We start from the raw sequence: 13,286 nt of genomic DNA, 5'->3' as shown, positions 1-13,286 counted from the left end.
GCGGCGCGGCCGGCCCGCCACCGTGGGGCTCCACTCGAGGGTGGGGCGGGAGGGTCTTCCCACCATCTTCCCCCTCATTCCGGGCTTTCCGGAGGGAGTGTTGTCATGAAGCTTAGCAACGTCTGGGGGAAAGGGTGGATTTCCCCCCGCACCCCCCCACCCCCCACCCCCCCTTACACACTTTGGGGCTGCTCTACAACACTTCTTGCGGTTTTCAACTTTAAGTAATGGATGGGGAACTATAAATTAGCGTCCTGGGGAAGTACGCTTTAGTAGGGCGGAAACTTCAGTGCAAGGGTAAATTGTCTTTCCAAGTAGGGGTTGGCGCTGTACTGCGGTATAGACGTTAGATTCATTACAGTAGTTCAAGCGCACGGCTAGGAAGCGAGCATCTGGAAGAGCATACAGTTGTACAACAGTGTGTGCTGGGACCAAATGTTCGGCAGTCCTCCTAACATTGATTATTTGCATCTCTAAACAGTCTTTTAGACTTTAGGTGAATTTAATGTCTGGGACCATGGCTGGTTTTCCCTGTCTGTTCGAGCAAACTTCGTTCCAGGCAGCTACAGCTTACAGCATTTACTGTATCAGTCCTGAAGCAAGGACTCTAGGTTTATTGTTTGCAGTCACAGGCTGCTTTGGGTATTTCTCCCCCTCCTCTCATCTTCCCCCACCCCCTACCAAGAAAGGAGGCAAAATAGACGAGAAGAGGGAGACATTCAAGTACAGTTTTACATTGGTGGCATAATATGCTATGCAGTTTAATGTTCAGTTTAGTCTACTGATAAGAAAATTTCTGCGTAATGTACGTGCTAAACAGTAGGAAGTTTTAACTGTGAAAGGATTTAATGGAACATTTGCGTCTATCAGCATGGTCGTAGTTTTTCAGGGATTTTATTTTCTGTTTTTCCTACTGTAACATATTTTGATCCTTAACTTTAAGACCACCAGTATTGGAGATATCTTTGTATACAAACTGAAAACATCAGGCTGTAGAAATATAATTATTAGTAAGTGTTTAAAATTGTATGTAGCTAGAAGGAATACAATTAAAGTGTTCAGTGGAAGTGACAGAGTGAATCAGAGGAGCTTGGTGTTACAGAATGTAATTAATGTACCAGGCTGTTTGGAGATATATGAAACAAATGCAATTAACCAGCTTGCTGCAACGACAGGAGCAAGACATAATTTATTCTGGTTTTGTCATGGGGAACACAAGTAGAACCTTTGTTCTGGTTTAGCCTTATAGGACGAGGGTGGGGGGTGCAGGTGAAGCACGTAGCTAATTTAGAGCTGGACCATTAGAAAAAAAATGCCAAGAAACTGCCCAGAATAGATGTGATCCCCTCCCTGTTTTGGAAGATATTGCAGAGACTGTCAAGTTTGCCTACATTAACAACTCTCTTTCTTAAATAAATAAATAAAAAGCCGTGTGGATAGCACATCATGACTGAGTAGAGATAAGCTGTTATTGTCGAAATGACTAACAAGTAGCTTTGAAGAAATACTGGCGTGCAAGCTTGGCACGCAGTACTTTGTCTCTTTAGAGGCATAGTAATTATGATTACACCTTAGGGTGACATATACCACCAGTTGCTTTGAAAAGGTATATATCAACATAAGAACTATTTGTAATGCTTTAAGAAAAAAGGCAAAACCCAACAGACCACTTGTTTAATAGGTACTTGGTTTGTTTTCTATGTTTGAAAGTTAACTCTTACTGTATTTCTGGTTTTGAGGGTTTTTTGTTGTTGGGTTTGGTCTTTTTTTTTTGTTCTCTTGGCATCAGGTCCAGACAGAGGGAGACACTAGCATTTGAGGCATGTTAGCCATCCTTTTCCCTGTGACATTAGTTTTGTTTAGTGATTCAAAAGTGGTATTACACAGTGCATAGTGGTGTAGATCAAAAAGGTCATTTTTTCTTCTAAAGTTATTTTATCTGCTCGGGCTTTTATGACACCTGAAAATTGCAAAGCTCAATGAAAATGGCAGAAAGCATACCTATATATACATATACATGTATATTTTTTTATTAGTATTATTGTGCTTTTGATTTTCCTGTAGCCCTGCCCATATTCTTGCAGTCTATTCAGGGAACAACTCTAATTCTCTTTTTCTTTAGCTATCAATCTTGGTTACTGTTCTTGAAAAAACAAAGAAATAAAAATCAAACACACACACACACACACACACACAAAACCCAAACAAAAAGACACCCCACTAGACAGAATCTGTACCATAAAATAAAACACAAGCTATTGGAGTTGAAACAGCTGATTGCATGTTTTTTTAATAGTGTTCAATTGATTTTTCTTTCATTGTTATGTTGTTTTTGTTATTTTTCTTCCAATCGTTAGTAAAGCTTGAAAGAACGAATATTAACAGAAAAGTTCACAACTGCTGTGAACACAGGTGTGTGGATGTTACCACAGACACTAGTTTTAGTGGGCCAAACTCTGCCCTGGTAGGACTCGTAGTGCTTTCAATGAAAATGACAACCTTTTATGTCAGGGCTGGCTTTTAGCCATTGTCCCTTGAAAACTGCAAATGTCATGCTCTTGAATGTGTGATGGTGTTAAAGATATGTGAGAATAATTCTGTAAAAGCAGCATTTAGTATATTTCAAAAGCACTTATTTTCTTCATGAAAAGCATGCATCTGAAATGGTGGGGTGGCTCAAGCATTCTATCTTTCTTTTCCTTTTTCTTTCTTTTTTTTTTTTTTTTAAATTCATATTATTTCTTCACACCAGTGAGCTATACATCTGTGGCCTTGTGCAGGTCTTGGTTGCCTATCAGAGAACATGGCTTACATATAAAGCTAGAGTATATTCTTCCAGTGAGTATTTGAGCTGACAGGGTCTTGATCTCTCATGTGAGTTTTGCTGTTGATGGATAACCTTTGCTTCTGTAGAATGTGTGCATTTTAATGCATTAAGAGTAAAATTCTGAAATGGAGAGTTTGCGTTTTTGTTTCCCTTAGCTTGTTCTTCCATAGGACCCAATTCTGCAGAGCGTTTAAGAGTGTGCTTCCATCACTTATCCAGAATCTCACTGAAGTTAATAAGAATTTAAACATGTGTTCCAAGTTAATCATATGCTTTAAAACTTTGCTGAGTAGAGATGAATTTATGCCCATGATGAAACATTTTGCTGAATTAACTTAATATTTTGCTTTCTTTACTTCCTGTCTGGTAAGTCATTATTGCAACAGCATATATTTATGTGCAAAAAATAGGCAATGAGCAAATCTTGTCATTGCACTTCTACAGATGGATATGTTTGAAAAGTAATGTGATAATCCAAATAATTTATTTTGTTCCTTTGCTAATTTGGTACACTGCAAAAGGTCTGATACCCCACAATTCTTTCAGAAAAGGCAGAATAGGGGTTTTTAAACTTTTCCATGAGTTGCACTTACTACAATAATCCTTCCGTTAGGAACTTTCTGGTATGATGAGGTTGATGTTGCTTAAGGAAAATAAGTTTTAGCTCTGCAGGCTAAAGATATGTAACCTTAAAAGTAGACAAAAGGATTTAAGTAGATTTTTAAGGATGCATAAAAAGCCTCAAGGAGATGTGCCAAAAAATTCAGTGAGAGGAAATGGAGGCTTTGGCTAGTCTGTCCAGTCAACTCTGTTTCCAGGAGTTGCTTTTCTATAGCAATGCTATGTAGGCTCATAGCGCTAAATTCAAGACGTGCTCTGTCCACTGCTGAACCATTTAGTGGAAATTACTAAGGAGTATGCAATGGCTTTTTAGCCATTTGCTACCCTTGAATTGCTAGTCAAATATTGATCTCAGCTAAATAGATTGCTAACAGGTTCTGTACATTCTGTTTCAGCCACCTAAGAGGAACACTGCTGTCAGGTTTTATCTGTTATCTCAGCTGGCATGGCAGAGGTTGCTCTTCCTGTGGCTGTCATCTGGCTCACCACCTCTCATACCAACCTTGTAGAGGATACTTAGTAATCATATTGATGCTGTTTCTTGCCAAGAGGCTGGGTTACTGGTGCTCTTTTCTACATTTCTATAGAAATCTCTTTATTTTGTGTGCAGAAGAAAGTAAGTATTCGCTCTTGCCAAATAAATAAATTTGTTGGTTTTTTTGGTTCTTACATGTGACTGCTGAGTTTTTACAGAACATTTATTGTTATCCAAACTTTCTTGCACTTGCATTTTTATAATACACATGCCTTGCATATTCCTTTAAATTTTGGTACATAGAAGGATACAGAATCTGATCTTAAATCACTGTTTCAGAGAGAGTGTTGAGGATACCTTTTAGACAGGACTAGCCATATGGACAGTTAGTTGTGAGATCTTTGAATGCAAAATAATTGCACAGAAATAAAGATTTGTGGATGAAGGTTTTAGTCTTACCATCTTTACTGTCAGACCTGGCTTCTACTATACAATGCAAACTGTGGACTCTCTGCCATTCAAGTTATGTGGCCAGAAATAAGATTAAGTTATCAGTGCTGTCCTCACCTCAAACCCTTTCCTTAACAAAATAACTGTTAATCACCTGTGGTTAACACTTTTTATTGTTATAGTGGATAATTAAACAAGGCCCCATTAATTTAGGACCTGATTCTGCACCACTGAAATCTATAACAATTTTGCTATTGAGTCCTTTGTGTGAAAGACCCTGAAATCCGGTGATGATATCTTGTCTTACTGTAAGTAAAGGCTTGCATCTTAATTCATGTAATGTAATCTTGTTACGAGATGAAGTTGGCTTGTTGCTACATCCTTCCATGGGGATTGTTTCCAAATACTAGAGGGTACCAAGTGCACGTTGCTGTTTCAGTCCTGCTTACTCCTTACTTGTTCCTATAGTGCTCTCTTTACTAGCACAGAGTATCCCTTTGTAATCAGAAAGCTGCTTCTTGTGCTGTGTTGTGGATGTAATGATATGCATTCTTAATATTTTTTCAAGCCAAAAGTTCATGAAGTAAGAAATGGCTTTTTAATTCCATCTCTGCAGCTTATCTTGGCTTTGCTGCCATGGAAGAGATCCAAGATGTGCTCTTAATTTTATTAAAATAATAACCTTCATCAATAAATACATGAACAACAATAGACAAACTAACCAGTAGTACCCATGTAATAACCTGCTGATACCTATATTGAGCCGCTGTGCTCTAGTGGCCAAGCCTAATTGAGATTCATCTTTGTATTATGGACAAACGTGATGTGAAGATATTAATTTAAACAATGTTCTGGCAGAAGTAGCTTGTGCATATGCATTGAACTTGCAGTCTTTACCACTCTACCCCAGCTATTTTTTTGGCTAAACAAATTGTAAACTCTGTAAATAATGGTTATTATCTGCAGATCTCTGTGAGTTAACACATCTGTTTAACTGGGTTTTGAGCTAACTTTCTGGTTATATTCTAGACAGATTTGAAAACATCCTTCCCTGTGCTTAATTTCTCTTTGAGCTTAGTTGTGCTACAAAACCATGTCAGTAAAAAACACACAGCTTTCTTTTGCTTAATGGTAAAGTTACTTGTTTGTCTTGGTATTTCTACTAGGAAACAATGTATCTTTGGCTTGCTGATAACTGAAGGCCACCAATCTGCTAGTGATTCCAGTGTATATTTTGGAACCAATTGAGATTGTGTGTGTCCAGGTTCTATTGCAAACTTTTAATGCTATTTATCTGCCCGGGTTGTGGAGATACTCATTCAGCTCTACCTACCTATGTGAATGATGACTGGAAGAACACAAAGCATTTTCAAATTCATTCCTCATCATTTTCAGGTGCTCATTGCATAAGGCACCATTCCAGGCTTGATTTGGAGCAGCCTTAATGATATGTGATGTTTGCTTGCAGAATTACCCTTCTTGTCAGCGAGTTACTCCTTTAGTTCCAGCAGAATTCTTCAGACTGACTACAGTGACAGACAGTGGCCTGCCATTGTACTATTTTATGCTTTTCTATAATTTACTTTTATTTTTCTTATCACTTTTTCTCACATTAATTGGGAGAACAGTTTATTTGGTCTGATATGTGGAAAGGAACTGTTAGGATGAGTGGAGATGCCAGGAGTTGAAGTATGATCTAACTCATTAGAGTTTACCTAGAAGATTATGCCACAATGTCTGTTGTGGCATATGGTCTTTTAGTTTGTATTTATGCATTGCCTGTATAGCTTCAGTGTAGTATGCCAAGGTGAGAAGAGTCTCTCTGTAATATGCTTGTCATAAATGCAGATTGGACAAATACGTAAAGAATAAATGGCCAGTAGCAAGTTGTAAAACGCAGTAAACTCTGTAGTTCACTTCTGTTAATCACTTGCCATTGATTGCAAGAGAAACTGAGTGGAAAAGATTTAGCGTTTTAAAACCAAAATGTCAGGTAACTAACATCAGTCAGCTTGTTTCTCATTCATAGTGAATGGAGGAACTGTTCATGCCAGGGTACCAAAGGTACTTTTTTACTGCTGTGAAAATGTCAAGAGTTAAGAAGCAGTTATGAGAAGTATTTTAATGCTGCATGAGCCCTATAATCATGGTTTCTCAAGCTGTCATTCTGTGCGGTTTTCAAAGTCCACGTGCCCTGTAGCCCAGATGACTTAATCCTGGCAAAAGGAGTGGTCAATTTTAACTGTTTATGTTGTATCCTAAAGAGAACTCCGTAACTAGGGGATGGGCGATAATTTCTTTTGTATCAGTATTATGAAAAATTCAAATGGCATAGTAATGCTGTTGGACTAGGAGCTAGTTGGAAAAGGTGTGTTTTCTTCACGTGGATTTCCTTTCCCTATGGATCTTCTCTTTGGGATTGTCACTCTATAGTGGAGGCTGCAGAAAAAGAATCTGTGGCCACATCCTCCTTCTCACTTGCCAGAGATGAAATACTGTGCTTAACGCATTATATCACCTTCAAGACCTAGGGATGCTTATTGGTCCTGCATGTACACATTCACTAGCAGTGCCCTGCTCTGACAGTTTTCTGGGGAGAGAAGTGACACTGTAAGCTGGGAGGAGTGGGATAGTAGCCTGATTCCAGGTCCATGGCTTGATGGATTAAAGGACTACCCCATTTTGAAACACGGAATGAGGCGGGGGAGAGAATAGCAGAGGAGCAGGGCTGCGGAGCATGTGGCTGGGTCAGACAGCACAGGGAGTGAAAAGGGGAGCAAAATGCTACTGTCATGTTCAACATGATAGTGCTGATGCCTAATAACTTCAGGGTTGTTTTATACGCAGTATGTTTAGGCTTTTTTCATTGCTATGTTATTTGTACATCACTTATCCATGAAGTGAATAAACCTCTCTGTTAAATTATTTGAGTCCAGATTTGTTTGGAGTGGCTGCAAGAAAATGCTAAATTGTGATTTGATGCAGTGAACTAAGGTCTTTGCTGGCTTTAACTTGATGCACTGCAGAACTGCTGTGATAGAGTGGCTGGATTTTTTGTGTATGTGTTTTTATGATATGTGAGAGAAATTCAGTGGGCTAACTAAAATAGTTGGTTTATGTCAAGGCAACAGCTATTAAACAAAGGACTTTCAGTGGAACGAAACTAACTATCAGAAATACTGCAGGCTGCATTTTACCCTTGACCTGTTCTGTTACCAAACTGGATTTTAAAATTAATGCTTTGATTTTAAGCTAGTCAATGTGATGTATCTATTCAGATGTATGCCTGAATTATAAACTTCTGTGATTTTTTTTCTTCTGCATGAATTTGATTCATCGTCTTAAACTGTGCAATGTGATGTTTACCTAATGAGACCAGACAGCTTGTTCTGTAAGATCAAGTCTCAAGGGGTAAAATCCCAGCATTTGGAACAGGGGGATCCTATGATAAAATTGTCTTTTAGTACTGTTGTCTTTAAACCTCTAAGAATAGTTCTCTGTGTGTCTACATCTAGATTTTTTAAAAAAGTTTTTATCTATGTAGAGATATAATTATATCTCTACACACTTATAATGAAAGAAAATACCATTAGAAACTGTAAGGAATAGAATTTATGTCCCTGAAGGCAAAACCGTAAACAGTAGTAGGAACTGTTAGAACACTGAATTAAAAGAAAATTAAATGTGTGACAAGTAGACAAACAGATATTTAATTGAATATGAATCAGTGTAAAACAGAACTGTTTATTATTATTTACTGAATCCTTTTTGACAACTGCTCAGTTTAGGATAAAATGCAAAAGAACATATGTCTGGCTTTGTATGGCCCCAAATTTCTCTGTTCTCCATTTCAGCAGACAACATGCCTTTTTTCCCGAAGTGATTTTTCGTTGCTAGGAGAAGTGCAGTAGTCTGCCCTGCTCTTATCTAGCAGTAAAACCGAAGAGTGTATTGAGCTAAAGAGAGGGGCAAAGCACAGAATAGGCCATGAATCACAAGTTGTCTCTAATATGTCCACTTTGTTCCCACTTTTTCTTTGAAAACTTTTGTTTTTACTAATGGTGTTTCTTTTCAGATGATCTCTCAAAGCCATTCAGAGAGTGAAAAAATTGTGCTGTTAAGAGTCCACTTAGAGGAACAAAAAAAGGAGGGGGAGACTTTGAGACTTATTCATGGGGCCACAGTGGTAGCAATGTGCAACTCAATGAATAGCTTCAGTCAGCTGCTGTTAAAACTGGATGATTGATACCTTCTGGTTTTTGCTAGGACTAGAAAGCACACATAAAGTCTTCATAGTGGTCCTGCCAGTTTTAATGCAAGATATTGAAGTTGTTTACAAATTGTCTTCAAACTAAAGTATATGCAGTATTCCTGAAGTATGTCTGGATAATTCAAATAGTAATGTTGCATGCTTTTGTTAAAATTAGAAAGAAAGAATTGTTAATAATCATGCTACTCTTGCTCTCATTTGTGAAACACTATTCACTCTCTAAATCATGCTTTTTGAATTAACTGTGTACTGTGGCAAGAATCACTTGACCATCACCTCATATAATGATCTGAGAGTGTGCTTAACCAAATGTCATTGGCTACTTTTAAACCTTTGCAGTTAAAAATGGTTTTCTGTAGCTAGATATTATAATAGGTATAAGTGATTAGACAATATTGTCTATATTAATAGACTGTTGAAATCATGAGAGCTATGGCAGATTTCACTTGAAATTTATGTCAGGATTAATGTATAGACAATATATTCTTTCCTTAAGTGCGTAATGAAACCTAGCCTTAAGAGCAGTCTTAAAACAATGATTATATCTCTCAAGAAAGATTGCTGAAGAGGTCATGTGTGTGAGTCCCACTGATGAGGAAATAGAACTTGTGACTGCAGAGAAGTGAGATTCGTGCTGTAGAAACCAATGACTGCCTGTGAATGGAGCAGGCCTCTGTATCATTCCTTAACAGGAATAAGTGGTGAATAGCTAAGGGTCTCATTACCAATTTAGAAATCTTGTTGACTCAATTTAGCAACATGCAGATAATAGAGAAATTCAATGATGATGTAATTGGAAAAATAGTGCAGCAACTTGTACCGATTTGTTACTCCCATTTGAACAAAATAGGTTTCACCCATATTTCTGAGGGTGTTGGGTGACCTGGCAGTACTGGATTCAGTCCCAGTGTAATTTAATGGAATTTGTGTCTCTTTAGGTCAGGGCTGAATTTGCCCCCGGGGAAAGATGAAGATGGAAGTGTTGTAAGTTAAATTACAGGGAGCTGGCTCTATCTTACAGTCTGCTGACGGGGGTGGGAGTGTGTGTGTGGTTCTTTTCTGTGTGGTGTTTTTTCTTTTTCTTCGTGATCCACACAGACTTTAGGAGTAATTTAAATACCATCTATAGTATGACTGTGTTTTCAGTTGCTTCCATGAAAGCTGCAAGTCTTGAGACCAAGGATTTTCCCTCATAAATTACAGCAGATGTTGCCCTGGTGTTGGCCCAAAAGTGCTGTTGTCCTTCTTCCTGCTGAGAACTGCGTGGGAAAACAGACACATTTTTGTCACTGCATGTGGATATTGGTTAGCAAAATCTTATTAACTGTTAATATGTTAATATAAAGGACTTGCCCAGTACCACTCAGGAGCTCCATGACAGCAGGGAGAATGAGAGCTGGTCTCTAAAAATACAGTTGACGGTGGGAGAGTTGTGCTCCTGTTAATGGTGAAGGAAGAAGGGGTAACTTGAACTGATGTTGCTGCTGTATCTCTTTACCTGGCATTTAAAGCAAGGCAACTTTTGAGGTCCAGGAGGATGAGAATGGTAGAATCACGGACCATGAATCTATCCTCTAGTACCAATTTTCCTTCCTTGTCACTTGATAGTCCTGCTGCACTGCATTGTGAAAGAGAAAAGAGGTAGAGGTTGATTCAGCACTGCTGGATTTGGGACAGGGGCTAGGGGGGAGCAGACACGGGTGCGGTGAAACATTGAGCTATGCCTGTCCTTCCTGATCTTTTCCTTCTGTCCTCAGCTATGTGTTTCTGGGAGTCTAAATATGCTAAGAAAGGAGTTGGGAAAGAAGTGGTAGCTCTGGACCTGGACCTGTCTGAAACTGGAGGAAACTTATTGTTGCATGGTGACATTCAGCTGTCTGACCTTCCTTTTTCTTGCATTTCCCTCTTCATTCAATTTAACATGCCAAGTGAAGCATCATTTCTTCAGATAACTCATCTGTCCCTCAGAGCCTGATTCATTTGTAGAATAATCATCTTTCAGATTAAGTAGTATACATCCATTTAAGTAAGGACCAGCTATAGCTACAATATTGAAGTGGAAAAGTAAGGAATGAAGGCAGGTTTACGTACACTTTTCCTGTCATATGATATGGAACAAATCTATGGCCATTTCTTATTATTTCTGTCTTTCTACCCTCCTATTAAATCTATTTCCTAGATTTTTGCTATAATGAAAGATGTGTGTAGCTTGCTTGGCAAGTTTCAAATATGAAATCTCCTCACCGTTGATGCTTTGCATTTGTAATTCTAGAACATTTTCCTCTGCATAGGCCAAAAAATGAGAGATGCCTTAGCTTACTACACAGAAATCACTGCAGTTGAAACTTCTAGATTTATTCTAGGCCATAGAGAAAAATATGCTCTTGTGTTTACTGATTTTCATTCCTTGTGCTGTTTGTCTGCTACTTCTGTCCATGTTCCGTGTTTCATTCATGTAGCTTGCCTACGTATATTTCACAGTTGAAGACTTTCTTCTATCTTGTTTTCTTGTCAATCGTTTTAGTTTGTTTTCCAGCTTTTTTTCTATTCACCTCATTCTTCTCTGGTTGGTTTAGGTTGCTGTTTTCTAACCATGTTGCTTGGATATGAAGAATTAAAGGACTCAAATAACAGGAAAAGTTGGGTGAAGGTGGTGTTGGTGATGGAGGAATTATTATAAGAAACTTTGTTCTTTGGCAGGATTACTCGGTGAATTCTGCATGCATAGGTAATGTTCTGTGGAGGCAGAATCTTCTGCCAGCCCTAACAAGTTCCTTCAGTAAATTAAAAAAAAAAAAAAGTTTACAGGTCTAAGCCAAATTTCGTGTGAAGTTGGCAAGAGGTACCTTCCTGAACATTTAACCATGTCACAAGTCTACCTTTTAGTTTTGAAGCACCGAAGTCTCCACTCCATCATGGAGAATCCTCTCCTTCAGTCTAGAGAGAATTACAGATAACTATGTTTATAAGTGATTTGTTAGGTTTCCTATTCTTACAAATAGTTGAACTTTATCCATTTATAAAATATCCATACATAGATGGGCAATCAACTTTAAATATCTAAGCTGATTTTTTAATGTTCTACAAAGTTATAAACAGACAATTAACATTAAAAGGCAAAAGATACTAGGTAGGCATAAAGTGAATAGTAACAGCATTCAAGGAAATTATTGTGCTGATACTACTGTTGAAATCGTTTATATTATTTGAAGACTTAATTTCTGTTATGTGTATATAATCTATACATGATATGTATACAATATTATACATAATACAATATATACTATACAGTACATCTTGTAAGAGAACTCTCTGAAGTTACTAGGTAAGCTGGGTGAAATACTTTCTGGGTGAAAGTTTAAGTTGTGGTTTGGTTTTGTTTTCTAATTCATAGCTGAGCTTAGTTGTACTGAAGAACAAATGTTATTTTTTGAAGTGGGTGTGACTTGTATATGAAATCCTGACTCAGCAGAAGATGCTGGGAATTTTGTCATCAGCATCAGTGGGGCCACAGTTTTGTTTTTGGAGTGCTTGGCAATGTGGGAGGCTAATGCAGAGAAGGGTTGGGTTTTTGTGTGTTTTTTTGTTTGCTTTTTTGGTTTTTGTTTGGTTTTTTTTTTAATAATTACACAAAGCTTAAGACATTTACTTAAAACTAAACAGAGCTGTAATCAGGAGGTTAACAGATGGAAGAAGCTTCACCTGTGCTCTGTTAGACAACTAGTGGAAAGCCAAGATAATGATGCACAACACATCCAGTAGTAAGCAGTGTAGTGAGCAGCTTGAGAAAGAAGTCTGTAACACCATGAAAACTACATTATTTCATCTTCAAATGAAGGCTGGCTGTTGACTTACGGAGACCACCTTCAGCTGTATCTGCCCTGAGGACTACAACTTTCACTGTTAGGGAAGCCACAAATCTATTTTAAAACCAATTTGTAATAAATTTGCAAAGTAGAAAGGCAGATACATTATTTGGCAACAAATTTCTTCCATACCTCTTAGCATTTGTGACCATGTGTCTTACTAGGCTGCTTGGTATTTCCAGAGCAGTGGCGAGGATGAAATAAATTCTGGCACTCTTTGGATGAAGAATGATACAGAAGTTATTGGTCATTTGAAGAGGATGGAGAATAACTGTGTGCAAGGCTTGGTCTCTTCTGTTATCTGCAATGGTACTTTTGGCATCTTTTGAAATGGTCTCAGCGTGTACTTTAAGGGCCCAAATCTGTATTTTACCACATATACTATCATCAAAGTCTAGGCCAGACTTTATTAAAGGCTACATCACGTTAATCCCATGGTATTCCTGTTAATGTAGTGTGCAGGTATTTTTGCCCTATGGGAAATCACTGAGAAAGCTTCATGAGAATGGGGCAATGCCTCCTGGGCTTGTCTTCTAATTGGAGTGAAGGAGAAATTTCTGACCACCTAATATGTTTTGCTATCATACCCAGGTAAGCATATAGAGGGAAAAAGGTAGAGCATGAAGGAGCTGAGTTGGAGCCATGGCTCAGCATGCTTCTTGTGTATTACTTGCACTGTGAAACTTTTGCTGCTCCAGAAACTGCAGATGGGGAATATTTTAGCAACAACTAGAATAAAGCACAGTGTTTTTCCTGGATGCGCAGAATACCCTTATG

The 13,286-nt window shown here is 38.1% G+C and overlaps 1 protein-coding gene across 8 annotated transcripts in view; it reads left to right on the top strand.

The window, feature by feature from the left end:
* Positions 1–13,286, top strand: part of ROBO2 (roundabout guidance receptor 2) — a 538,871-nt gene that overhangs the window by 67,358 nt on the left and 458,227 nt on the right. The gene's annotated exons all lie outside the window — the stretch shown is intronic.

Source organism: Ciconia boyciana, chromosome 1 (assembly GCF_034638445.1).
Source record: "Ciconia boyciana chromosome 1, ASM3463844v1, whole genome shotgun sequence".
NCBI classification, from domain to species: Eukaryota; Metazoa; Chordata; class Aves; order Ciconiiformes; family Ciconiidae; genus Ciconia; species Ciconia boyciana.
Note: the sequence above shows the minus strand (reverse complement) of the source record. Positions and strands in the feature narration are given on the sequence as shown.